Source organism: Lissotriton helveticus, chromosome 6, assembly GCF_964261635.1.
Source record: "Lissotriton helveticus chromosome 6, aLisHel1.1, whole genome shotgun sequence".
Taxonomy (NCBI): Eukaryota; Metazoa; Chordata; class Amphibia; order Caudata; family Salamandridae; genus Lissotriton; species Lissotriton helveticus.
In genome coordinates, this window is record NC_136067.1 from 102,503,631 (window position 1) to 102,517,531 (window position 13,901).

Here is a 13,901-nt window from a genome sequence, read left to right on the forward strand (position 1 = left end):
TTTCCCAATGAGTCGAGGTGAGGCATATACCTTCTACCATTGGCCTTACACTTGCCCACTATAGCAATCTGTAAGATTCAAACAAATACATATCTGTAGGATATTATACAGAGTATTAACAATCCAGACTTGAATGCCTTTTGACTTCAGCATTTTATTTTCACAATAAATAAGTGACACCTAGTGCCTTTATTATAACATTTCATAATAAATAGATTAGGTCTAGAGCCACGATCACTGGCTTGGACCACAACCAACTCAGTCATGGTGACTAGAGTATAAGCTTTAACACAAGCCAAAAGGTGCAATACAAGCAGTCTCTTTTGTGCAATAAAGTGCAATGCAAGCTGTCTCTTTCGGGCAATAAAGTGCAATACAAGCAGTTTCTTTCGTGCAATAAAGTGCAATAGAAGCAGTCTCTTAAGTGCAATAACGTGCAATCCAAGCAGTCTCTTTTGTGCAATAAAGTGCAATACAAGTAGTCTCTTTCGTGCAATAAAGTGCAATACAAGCAGTTTCTTTCGTGCAATAAAGTGCAATAGAAGCAGTCTCTTAAGTGCAATAAAGTGCAATACAAGCAGCCTCTTTTGTGCAATAAAGTGCAATACAAGCAGCCTCTTTTGTGCAATAAAGTGCAATACAAGCAGTCTGTTAAGTGGAGGCCCACAAATTCGACCCAATCAAATCCTGTTCTCAGGGGAACCAACATGTTGGTGGAGCCTAAGCCCCTCTCTCTTTAGAATTCTGAAAGCTCTTGTTTGTTGATCACATAACGTCAGGCGACACCTGCACTGTCAAGCCAGGCAATATAAATCCATGAAGATTAGCATAGCCGGTGCATCCCATACTGCTTTCAAACACAATACTGCACTCTGAAATCTGAAGTTATAGATGGAAGTGAAGGGTGCTCACACATTCCACATGACTGTCCTTATCCCAGCTGTGTTGATGCCAGAGAAAAATGTAACTGATCTAGTTAGCTGAGACGCTTTAACAGCATTACGATGTCCTGAGTGTGCTCCTGAAAATTAAAGTTCACATAGCCAGACTGATGTTGGCTCAGGCAGCTGGATGAATAAATAGAAAATAAGAGAGGAATGGCCATATTTGTTTGCAGTCCTCAGACATCTGGGTTTCGGTCCTAAATTCTGTGCTTGGGTGAAGTTATTATATTTGCATCCCCTTTCACACTTAGTAGCCAATGGCCACATTTCCAGGGACTTCCCGCTGAGTCGAGGGACGCGCCAGGGCTGTCCCCTGTCTCATTTGCTTTTTGCGTTGGCATTGGATCCACTGGCGGCCTGGATCCGATGGGACCCCATGATTAGGGGGCTGAACTGGACGGCATCTTGGGAGGACCGCATCTCTTTATATGCGGATGATGTGCTTTTATACTTGACTTCCTCCAGGCGGTCTATAATTGTGCTGCTGGACATTTTTGAAATATTTGGGCGGGCATCAGGCTATACCATCAATTGGTCCAAATCTGTCCTGTTTGTTTTAAAAGGCCCGCCCCCACTGCTTCCGGTAAACTGCCCCTTACGGGTTACGGAAGACTCCTTTAAATACTTGGGTGTATGGGTGACACCTAATCGGGATGCTTTCATTCTTAAAAACCTAGAACCCCCCTAGAGCGGTTCCGGAACGATGTGCAGCACTGGCACAACCTGCCCCTGACACTACTGGGCAAGGAGGCCCTTTATAAAATGATGACTCTTCCCCGGTTGTTGTACATCTTGGAAAATACCCCATGCCCGGTCCCCTTGAAATATTTTAAAAGCATAGAAACATTGGTCTTGGGCCTGCTCTGGGGTAGTAAACCAGCGTGCATATCACATGGCAAGTTAATCAGGAATTGGTACGACGGAGGCATTGCTCTACCGGATGTCCAGCTATATTACTGGGCGGCTCACTTAAAAATAATAAATCACTGGCTGCACGCACCCGAAATGGAACCGGCATTCCAGGCGGACAGATATGAGCTGGGGGAGACAGGAGTTCTCCCTGCGCTATATGACAAAAGAAGCGCCTTATCCCTCCTGGGCCCTACAGCACACACAGTGGGTATTTGGTACAAAGCCCAGGGTCGCCTAAAATGTACGGCCATTATTACCCAAATGACACCGCTTTGGTACACACGATGGCTGGGTAAGCTTTGTAACAGTAAGGGCTTCAAGGAATGGGACCTGATAGGTATTTCTACGGTGGGTGACTTATGGAAGAAAGGTGTAGTAGTACCATTTGATCAGCTCCAAGACCAGTACGATCTAGCACCCGCGGATAGATTCAGATACCTCCAGATTAGTCATGCCTTGGGGTCTGTCCTCCCACCTGGCACTGATGTGCCTGAATCCACACCCTTAGAGGACCGCCTACTCACTGAGCATATGCCCAAAAGGACGACCTCCTTCACATACCGTAAATTAATTAATAACCTGCCGGATCCAACGCTAAAACTTAAACACAGTTGGTCTAATGATTTGGGAGACTTCGATGAGGCGGACTGGCAGACGGCACTGTCTTCCTCGCGGGAGGTGGCCAAACCTCCAGACTACGTCTGGTTCAGCTAAAAATACTCCATAGGTTGTACTACAGCAGGGTTACTTTACACACCATGGGGAGGGCGGAGCACCGTCTCTGCCTGAGAGGTTGTGGGGAGGAAGGAACCTTTTTTCACACCATATGGCAGTGCCCTGGGATAGTGGCGTACTGGGCCAGGGTTATGAGAACCGTGTCGCAGGTGGTGAAGGAATCGGTGGTTCCCGAACCAAAATGCTGTCTGCTGAACATAGGGGAGCCAAACGACCTTACCCACCCAGCTCAAGATTGGGTGACACTGGGGGTAATGTACGCCAAACGAAATATAGCCAAATACTGGGGATCTGGGGAGGTACCTGTGATTACTGATTGGTGCAGGGATCTTGATGCACCAATGCTGGCGGAGAAAGTGGTGTACTTGAACCGGGGGTGTCCCCGGAGATGGGGCAAAATCTGGGGGTCCTGGAACAAATATAGGGGTCATCTGTGCGATCCACCATTGATTGATGGAGAAAGTGACTCTGATTAGGGGGGGGAGGGTTCGGGTTACATCGAGTTGTGTTTTTTTGAAAATTTGTTTATTCGCATATCAAAGAGAGCATTCAAGCATTACAGTCTACATAAAAAGCAATCTCAGAATGGCATGCTCTTTGTTGTACAATAATAACAGCTGTATTGTAAATTTTCTATTTTGTTGCATTGTAGGTAACTCAACAGAACCCCCATGAACCTCCCACGACATCGAGTTGTGTACCAATGTCCATACATGTCTGATGTTTTTTATCATCTTAAAGTATGTAACGACACTGTTGATTACAATGCATAATCGTATCCACTGTATGTACCGTATGTCGTTCATATGCCCTGCTAATGTTTTTAATAAAAACAAATAAAAAAAAAAAAAGAAGAAAATAAGAGCAATCACTTTTTTGGTGAAAGGACACAACTTCTGCACAGTTAAAACACATACTACTGGCTATCAACACGTGGGCAGAGCCAAAGCACCTCTCTGTAATACTCCTGAAAGCTTTTTTTGGGTTGATTACATTACACCTGGCGACAGCTGCGCTGTAAAACCAGACCTACAAGCAGCAATTTACACTGATTAAGGAATAATGCAAATGTCTTTGGAGCACATGCAATTCTCTTGGTCAGTGCTAGAGGTATAACAGTTGGAACTAATGAATATGTATGTGAGTCCAACCTAAACCCTTGTTGCATGGTACCAATTTCTGTTCTAACTGGAATAAATTCTGAAGATACGGCCTTATTTTAAGACTGTACCAAACTAACCTCCTGTTGACTAGCACTGGAAACAATCACACAAGTTGAAAAGATAGGGTCGACCAGGAAATCTGACAAGAAACACTACTGTGGACATCAGGAATGGGACAGGTCACAGAAAGAGAGACACTGGATATCATCACACACCTGGTTGCACAGCTTGGCTAAGTCTGCTCTACAAGAGAGTTCATATCTAAAATGTAGAGGCTCTTTTGCATGACTTATAGTATTTTCTGTGCTATATCTGCTGACTCGCTCTGTATTTCCACTCTCTATAAATTGAAACTCAGCCTTTCTTTTAAGCTGAAATGCAATGTTGACCTAGTTATTTGCAAAAAAGAGCTACATTCAACATTAGGTAATACATTTTAGTCGTTGCTTTACGTTGAAAGAGATAAGTAGATATGAAGAAATGACAAGACGCTAAGTCCCAGCTGCAGCACCTATGTTTCACAGTTGCCTAGGAACCATAAGGACGATCTGAACCATAAGGAATGCATACTCAGTTTTCAAGATGGTTGCCACCATTAGTATGTCTTGTAACAGGCTTGTGGGATCATGGGACATGCAGTTCTTCTTGTTTTTTCAATCAGGTCTTGGACAAAATGTGTCCTTCTTCGATGAGAGATACCTGTCCAAGCAGCGCTGTCACAGGGAATAGAACTAGATCGTCTGATGAAAGTAGCTAACAAAAATATTAGAGGGACTAGCCTAGTGGCTGCTAATCCAAGGGGAGCGATGCACGAGAATCTTCCACCTCCACCCTACCTCACCTTCCACAGTAGTGATATCCCACTTACACTGAAGAAGATGTCGAAGGGTATGTGGGATTTGGGATTCAGAGAAAGCGCGGGAGACGCTCAACACGTTACTCTTCACGCTTGCCAACCTACTGCTTCTCTTGTTATTCAGTACCTCCATTGTTCTGGCAATATTTCCCTATAGAGGAGCGATGAAAAATAAATATTTTGTATTCAGTCTAAGACCTTTTTATATTATCTTGCATATTCAATTTTGTTTTACTTGAATTTCTCCCTTACTTATTCTTATTGGACTCTCGGCGGGATTTCCCAACCCTTTGTGCAACTTGTTGTCCAAATAAGGATTTGTAAATTCATGTTCAAAATGAGAACTAACGTTCCTTTCTCTTTTTATAGAGTTTTTAGGTTGTTATTCGCGCGATTTAAGTTACAAACTTTCTAAATCCAAACATTAAACTGACTTTGTTTGAGTCAAGATAACTGTTCTTTGTTTACCAATGATAATTTGTTATCCCACAAAGATATTTCACTTGTAACAACTTGGTCTTCATGATTCCATGAAGGCCTGTTTAGTTGAGCACATGCGTTAATTGTTTTCTATGGCTTAGGCCTAAGCTATCACACAAAAGCTAAACCATATAAATACTGTGTCATGAAGATCCTTTTTTGAGCAGTCACTGAAGACCTGCCCGTTCGGCTAATCAACTGGACACTGCCAGCACCTGGATACCCTCATGGATGACTAGAAGCGCTCTACAAATCTACTGATTGATTGAGTAATGGTATATCTTAGTTTTAAGTCATAAAAGTGAAGTAAATATACTTATTTTGTTGTTTCTTTTTTTTCTTTGGCAGGTCGATGCTGACAGTGACTTTCGGATATAAGGTGCACGGCAAAGATTTTTCCAAACAAGGTTTGTGACTCATACAAGTCCAGATTCCGGGTTCTGATGACTTGACCATTATCCTATAGCTAGGGTGTGCAGTATTTATAGAGAAGCACTTGAAATGCCCGCCAAGATTTACAAAATTCGCGTGACCCATTGTGGAATGTTTTTTGTACATAGACTATTTTGTCACCGATCATTTGCTTGCACATTAATAAACGAGAATGCGTTTGTCTCACTGTCTTGGCTAATGATAGTAGTAGGCCTGGCAATCATTTGGACAACATTCTCGAACCTCAACATATCTTATACCAATATGGAATTTACCAATTACCCATTTCCATGTTCGCACTCTTTACTGGAATGCCTCATTCTTTGTGACATTTGCGGGCCGTGTGGACAATTGTGGCTGATAGGATCGCCCTTTCTTGCTTTCATGGTGATGGGGACAAGTACCAGCCCCCTGCAATCCATTCCAAGCTTTCCTCTTTCTGAAGACATGCACCTTCAGGAGAGTCAGGGTAAAGCATTATGTGAAACAAGCGCAGCGTCCTGGCAGCCAGCCATCCACACATGCCAGAAGATACCTTGTCACAAACTCTTCAGGATGACGTTTAGTGAGTGCCTAGTGAAGGATGCCTCCATGTGCAAGACTATGGTCAATGACAGTTCTTGTGAGCACCACAGTGTGAGCATGTTTTGGAAAGGCAACTGCGGTTCTCCTAATATGAGTGTCTTCAACTTGCAAACCTGTATTATTTGAACTCCTGTCTCGATTTACTCTTTAGTAAATTTGCAAGTGGATAAAGAGTATTTACAAATAGTAGTGAATCTACATCTTTCTACAGAAAGCTTATTCAAGGATTCTTATCATCTGCATACATGAGAATATGCAGTCTTGTCATTCCAGAAGAATCCAACTAACTAGGCGACTAGACATTTCTGATGACTTTTGGTATATCACCACAGCTTCCTGAACTAGTGGTGCTGGGAACGAGCATTGACGAGTTAAAAATATTCTGTAGAGCCAATAAGCCATCCATGGTGGCAGGAAGCCCCCCTTCCCAAATGTGGGCTGGATATCAGTACCTTCAATTTAAAGATAAATAGAAATCAGAGGAGAATGGAAGATAAACAATCCCTATTTCATGGACATGCCCAGTTGAACAAAGTCATTGATTGGAACATGGACCACCAAAGTGCATTTCAGGTTCAACCACAACAAAATACCACACTGGGCCAGGCACTGTTCCGGGAACACAGGGGCAACTGGGCCCAATTGTTGGTGGCTGAAGTATTTGTCACTGGTTTTCTGGGATCCATCCTTCTATGGTTCTGCAAACTCTATCAAGTACATCCTAGTGACGGTGAGTAGTCAAAAGGCTTCTCAAGGAGGTGGTATGGGGAATAATAGGTCAAAACTATCAGAAAAAAGAATGCCTTGCTCAGCCCAATACTTATTTAAGGAAAAAGAAAGTACTTTAATAACGAGGCAAAAAGTAATACTTTGCAATTCTGTAGGGCTCATCTACAGGTCTGTGATTTTTTTACAATTTCTTGGTATGTGTTTACATCCTTTATGATGCCCACCCCCCATTTTAGGAGGTATTCTAGTGTCTACGAAACTTCTACCCAACCTTAGGCCTAGGCACAGAATAAGCATGGTTGCAGTTCACTAGGTCCCTACTCATGCTGAGTATTTCATAGTTCATTTTTAAGTTTCGCCTAAACAGCGCATGTGTTGTCTTTTGCAAGACTTTTGTTTACATACAGTGGGTTTACACCATTTGTTAGCTTCATTGTCGCTACCATTTGCTTCTCTCCAGTTTGGCGTGTCATGCGGGTGTCGTGTCCGTCTCTTGTGTTTGGCCCTCCCCTGGAGCATGGACTCAATACTTGTGCCCATCCATCAGTTTTTGGAGCTACTTTTTCCTTTGTGTTCAAGCACTCCATATGAGTGCTTGTGTTTTCTGTCCGTCTCCCATATCCCTGTCCATGTAGCTTCTGTTTTCCCCCACTCGCCCGCTTCATGTTGCTTCTTTTCCCTCCCGCCCTCACTCTGTACTCTACCACACTGCACTCTGCACCCCTGCACTCTATGACACTCTACTCTACACCACTCTACTTTATATCACTCCACTGCACTCTACTCTGCACCACTGTACTCTATGCCTCTCTACTCCACGCCACTCTACTCCACGCCACTCTACTCTAAACTGCACCACCCTATTCTAGGCCACTGCACTGTAAGCCATTCCTCTCTACTCTGCACCACTCTACTTTACGTCACTGCGCTCTATGCAATTGCACTATACGCCACTACACTCTACTCTGCACCACTCTATGTCACTGCACTATATGCCACTGCACTCTACTCTGCACCACTGTACACCACTGCAGCCTACACCACTCTACTCTGCACCACTCTCTCTACACCTCTGCCCCACTCTAGTCTTCTCTGTACCACTGCACTCTACGCCACTACACTACTGCACTCTACTCTACACCACTGCAGTCTATGCCACTCTACTCTACGCCATCCTACTCTAGGCCATTGCACTCTATGCCACAGCATTCTATGCCACAGCATTCTATGCCACTATACTCTACTATGCACCACAGCACCTTACAGCACTCTCATCTACTCTGCACCACTCTACTCTTTGCTACTGCACTGTACTCTGCACCACTCTAGTCTACACCACTTTACACTATGTCACTGCACTCTAGGCCCCTCTACGCTAGCCCATTGCACGTTTTGCCACTGCATTCTACTCTGCACCACTCTGCTCTACCCTCACTGCACACTATGCCATGCCATTTTAGTGTACTCTGTAGCACTTTACTCTACGCCACTGAACTCTACACCTATGCACTCTATTCATCAATGCACTCTATCCACTATAGTCCACTCTGTTACAGCACTGCACTCTACGCCACTATACTCTGTGTACTCTACACTGCACCTTATGCCACTCGAATCTATTCTGAACCACTTTACTCTACGCCACTGCATTCTACGCCACTCTACACCACTGCTCTATGCCACTGCACTCTATGCCACGCTGCTCTGCACCAATCTACTCTATGCCACTGCATAGTGTACCACTCTACTCAACACCACTGCACTCTATACCATTGCACTCTATGCCACTGTACTCTGCATCACTTTACTCTGTGCCACTCTACTCTACACAACTACACTATACTCTGTGCTGGCGGAGAAAGTGGTGTACTTGAACCGGGGGTGTCCCCGGAGATGGGGCAAAATCTGGGGGTCCTGGAACAAATATAGGGGTCATCTGTGCGATCCACCATTGATTGATGGAGAAAGTGACTCTGATTAGGGGGGGGAGGGTTCGGGTTACATCGAGTTGTGTTTTTTTGAAAATTTGTTTATTCGCATATCAAAGAGAGCATTCAAGCATTACAGTCTACATAAAAAGCAATCTCAGAATGGCATGCTCTTTGTTGTACAATAATAACAGCTGTATTGTAAATTTTCTATTTTGTTGCATTGTAGGTAACTCAACAGAACCCCCATGAACCTCCCACGACATCGAGTTGTGTACCAATGTCCATACATGTCTGATGTTTTTTATCATCTTAAAGTATGTAACGACACTGTTGATTACAATGCATAATCGTATCCACTGTATGTACCGTATGTCGTTCATATGCCCTGCTAATGTTTTTAATAAAAACAAATAAAAAAAAAAAAAGAAGAAAATAAGAGCAATCACTTTTTTGGTGAAAGGACACAACTTCTGCACAGTTAAAACACATACTACTGGCTATCAACACGTGGGCAGAGCCAAAGCACCTCTCTGTAATACTCCTGAAAGCTTTTTTTGGGTTGATTACATTACACCTGGCGACAGCTGCGCTGTAAAACCAGACCTACAAGCAGCAATTTACACTGATTAAGGAATAATGCAAATGTCTTTGGAGCACATGCAATTCTCTTGGTCAGTGCTAGAGGTATAACAGTTGGAACTAATGAATATGTATGTGAGTCCAACCTAAACCCTTGTTGCATGGTACCAATTTCTGTTCTAACTGGAATAAATTCTGAAGATACGGCCTTATTTTAAGACTGTACCAAACTAACCTCCTGTTGACTAGCACTGGAAACAATCACACAAGTTGAAAAGATAGGGTCGACCAGGAAATCTGACAAGAAACACTACTGTGGACATCAGGAATGGGACAGGTCACAGAAAGAGAGACACTGGATATCATCACACACCTGGTTGCACAGCTTGGCTAAGTCTGCTCTACAAGAGAGTTCATATCTAAAATGTAGAGGCTCTTTTGCATGACTTATAGTATTTTCTGTGCTATATCTGCTGACTCGCTCTGTATTTCCACTCTCTATAAATTGAAACTCAGCCTTTCTTTTAAGCTGAAATGCAATGTTGACCTAGTTATTTGCAAAAAAGAGCTACATTCAACATTAGGTAATACATTTTAGTCGTTGCTTTACGTTGAAAGAGATAAGTAGATATGAAGAAATGACAAGACGCTAAGTCCCAGCTGCAGCACCTATGTTTCACAGTTGCCTAGGAACCATAAGGACGATCTGAACCATAAGGAATGCATACTCAGTTTTCAAGATGGTTGCCACCATTAGTATGTCTTGTAACAGGCTTGTGGGATCATGGGACATGCAGTTCTTCTTGTTTTTTCAATCAGGTCTTGGACAAAATGTGTCCTTCTTCGATGAGAGATACCTGTCCAAGCAGCGCTGTCACAGGGAATAGAACTAGATCGTCTGATGAAAGTAGCTAACAAAAATATTAGAGGGACTAGCCTAGTGGCTGCTAATCCAAGGGGAGCGATGCACGAGAATCTTCCACCTCCACCCTACCTCACCTTCCACAGTAGTGATATCCCACTTACACTGAAGAAGATGTCGAAGGGTATGTGGGATTTGGGATTCAGAGAAAGCGCGGGAGACGCTCAACACGTTACTCTTCACGCTTGCCAACCTACTGCTTCTCTTGTTATTCAGTACCTCCATTGTTCTGGCAATATTTCCCTATAGAGGAGCGATGAAAAATAAATATTTTGTATTCAGTCTAAGACCTTTTTATATTATCTTGCATATTCAATTTTGTTTTACTTGAATTTCTCCCTTACTTATTCTTATTGGACTCTCGGCGGGATTTCCCAACCCTTTGTGCAACTTGTTGTCCAAATAAGGATTTGTAAATTCATGTTCAAAATGAGAACTAACGTTCCTTTCTCTTTTTATAGAGTTTTTAGGTTGTTATTCACGCGATTTAAGTTACAAACTTTCTAAATCCAAACATTAAACTGACTTTGTTTGAGTCAAGATAACTGTTCTTTGTTTACCAATGATAATTTGTTATCCCACAAAGATATTTCACTTGTAACAACTTGGTCTTCATGATTCCATGAAGGCCTGTTTAGTTGAGCACATGCGTTAATTGTTTTCTATGGCTTAGGCCTAAGCTATCACACAAAAGCTAAACCATATAAATACTGTGTCATGAAGATCCTTTTTTGAGCAGTCACTGAAGACCTGCCCGTTCGGCTAATCAACTGGACACTGCCAGCACCTGGATACCCTCATGGATGACTAGAAGCGCTCTACAAATCTACTGATTGATTGAGTAATGGTATATCTTAGTTTTAAGTCATAAAAGTGAAGTAAATATACTTATTTTGTTGTTTCTTTTTTTTCTTTGGCAGGTCGATGCTGACAGTGACTTTCGGATATAAGGTGCACGGCAAAGATTTTTCCAAACAAGGTTTGTGACTCATACAAGTCCAGATTCCGGGTTCTGATGACTTGACCATTATCCTATAGCTAGGGTGTGCAGTATTTATAGAGAAGCACTTGAAATGCCCGCCAAGATTTACAAAATTCGCGTGACCCATTGTGGAATGTTTTTTGTACATAGACTATTTTGTCACCGATCATTTGCTTGCACATTAATAAACGAGAATGCGTTTGTCTCACTGTCTTGGCTAATGATAGTAGTAGGCCTGGCAATCATTTGGACAACATTCTCGAACCTCAACATATCTTATACCAATATGGAATTTACCAATTACCCATTTCCATGTTCGCACTCTTTACTGGAATGCCTCATTCTTTGTGACATTTGCGGGCCGTGTGGACAATTGTGGCTGATAGGATCGCCCTTTCTTGCTTTCATGGTGATGGGGACAAGTACCAGCCCCCTGCAATCCATTCCAAGCTTTCCTCTTTCTGAAGACATGCACCTTCAGGAGAGTCAGGGTAAAGCATTATGTGAAACAAGCGCAGCGTCCTGGCAGCCAGCCATCCACACATGCCAGAAGATACCTTGTCACAAACTCTTCAGGATGACGTTTAGTGAGTGCCTAGTGAAGGATGCCTCCATGTGCAAGACTATGGTCAATGACAGTTCTTGTGAGCACCACAGTGTGAGCATGTTTTGGAAAGGCAACTGCGGTTCTCCTAATATGAGTGTCTTCAACTTGCAAACCTGTATTATTTGAACTCCTGTCTCGATTTACTCTTTAGTAAATTTGCAAGTGGATAAAGAGTATTTACAAATAGTAGTGAATCTACATCTTTCTACAGAAAGCTTATTCAAGGATTCTTATCATCTGCATACATGAGAATATGCAGTCTTGTCATTCCAGAAGAATCCAACTAACTAGGCGACTAGACATTTCTGATGACTTTTGGTATATCACCACAGCTTCCTGAACTAGTGGTGCTGGGAACGAGCATTGACGAGTTAAAAATATTCTGTAGAGCCAATAAGCCATCCATGGTGGCAGGAAGCCCCCCTTCCCAAATGTGGGCTGGATATCAGTACCTTCAATTTAAAGATAAATAGAAATCAGAGGAGAATGGAAGATAAACAATCCCTATTTCATGGACATGCCCAGTTGAACAAAGTCATTGATTGGAACATGGACCACCAAAGTGCATTTCAGGTTCAACCACAACAAAATACCACACTGGGCCAGGCACTGTTCCGGGAACACAGGGGCAACTGGGCCCAATTGTTGGTGGCTGAAGTATTTGTCACTGGTTTTCTGGGATCCATCCTTCTATGGTTCTGCAAACTCTATCAAGTACATCCTAGTGACGGTGAGTAGTCAAAAGGCTTCTCAAGGAGGTGGTATGGGGAATAATAGGTCAAAACTATCAGAAAAAAGAATGCCTTGCTCAGCCCAATACTTATTTAAGGAAAAAGAAAGTACTTTAATAACGAGGCAAAAAGTAATACTTTGCAATTCTGTAGGGCTCATCTACAGGTCTGTGATTTTTTTACAATTTCTTGGTATGTGTTTACATCCTTTATGATGCCCACCCCCCATTTTAGGAGGTATTCTAGTGTCTACGAAACTTCTACCCAACCTTAGGCCTAGGCACAGAATAAGCATGGTTGCAGTTCACTAGGTCCCTACTCATGCTGAGTATTTCATAGTTCATTTTTAAGTTTCGCCTAAACAGCGCATGTGTTGTCTTTTGCAAGACTTTTGTTTACATACAGTGGGTTTACACCATTTGTTAGCTTCATTGTCGCTACCATTTGCTTCTCTCCAGTTTGGCGTGTCATGCGGGTGTCGTGTCCGTCTCTTGTGTTTGGCCCTCCCCTGGAGCATGGACTCAATACTTGTGCCCATCCATCAGTTTTTGGAGCTACTTTTTCCTTTGTGTTCAAGCACTCCATATGAGTGCTTGTGTTTTCTGTCCGTCTCCCATATCCCTGTCCATGTAGCTTCTGTTTTCCCCCACTCGCCCGCTTCATGTTGCTTCTTTTCCCTCCCGCCCTCACTCTGTACTCTACCACACTGCACTCTGCACCCCTGCACTCTATGACACTCTACTCTACACCACTCTACTTTATATCACTCCACTGCACTCTACTCTGCACCACTGTACTCTATGCCTCTCTACTCCACGCCACTCTACTCCACGCCACTCTACTCTAAACTGCACCACCCTATTCTAGGCCACTGCACTGTAAGCCATTCCTCTCTACTCTGCACCACTCTACTTTACGTCACTGCGCTCTATGCAATTGCACTATACGCCACTACACTCTACTCTGCACCACTCTATGTCACTGCACTATATGCCACTGCACTCTACTCTGCACCACTGTACACCACTGCAGCCTACACCACTCTACTCTGCACCACTCTCTCTACACCTCTGCCCCACTCTAGTCTTCTCTGTACCACTGCACTCTACGCCACTACACTACTGCACTCTACTCTACACCACTGCAGTCTATGCCACTCTACTCTACGCCATCCTACTCTAGGCCATTGCACTCTATGCCACAGCATTCTATGCCACAGCATTCTATGCCACTATACTCTACTATGCACCACAGCACCTTACAGCACTCTCATCTACTCTGCACCACTCTACTCTTTGCTACTGCACTGTACT

The 13,901-nt window shown here is 43.3% G+C and overlaps 1 long non-coding RNA gene across 1 annotated transcript in view; it reads left to right on the top strand.

The window, feature by feature from the left end:
• Positions 1–9,467, top strand: part of LOC144761234 (uncharacterized) — a 176,601-nt gene extending 167,134 nt beyond the window's left edge. Inside the window, exons 2-3 of the long non-coding RNA XR_013595639.1 lie at positions 5,439–5,497; positions 8,994–9,467. This is a non-coding gene — a long non-coding RNA (uncharacterized LOC144761234). The remainder of the gene's footprint in view (positions 1–5,438; positions 5,498–8,993) is intronic.
• Positions 9,468–13,901: the final 4,434 nt, after the last annotated feature.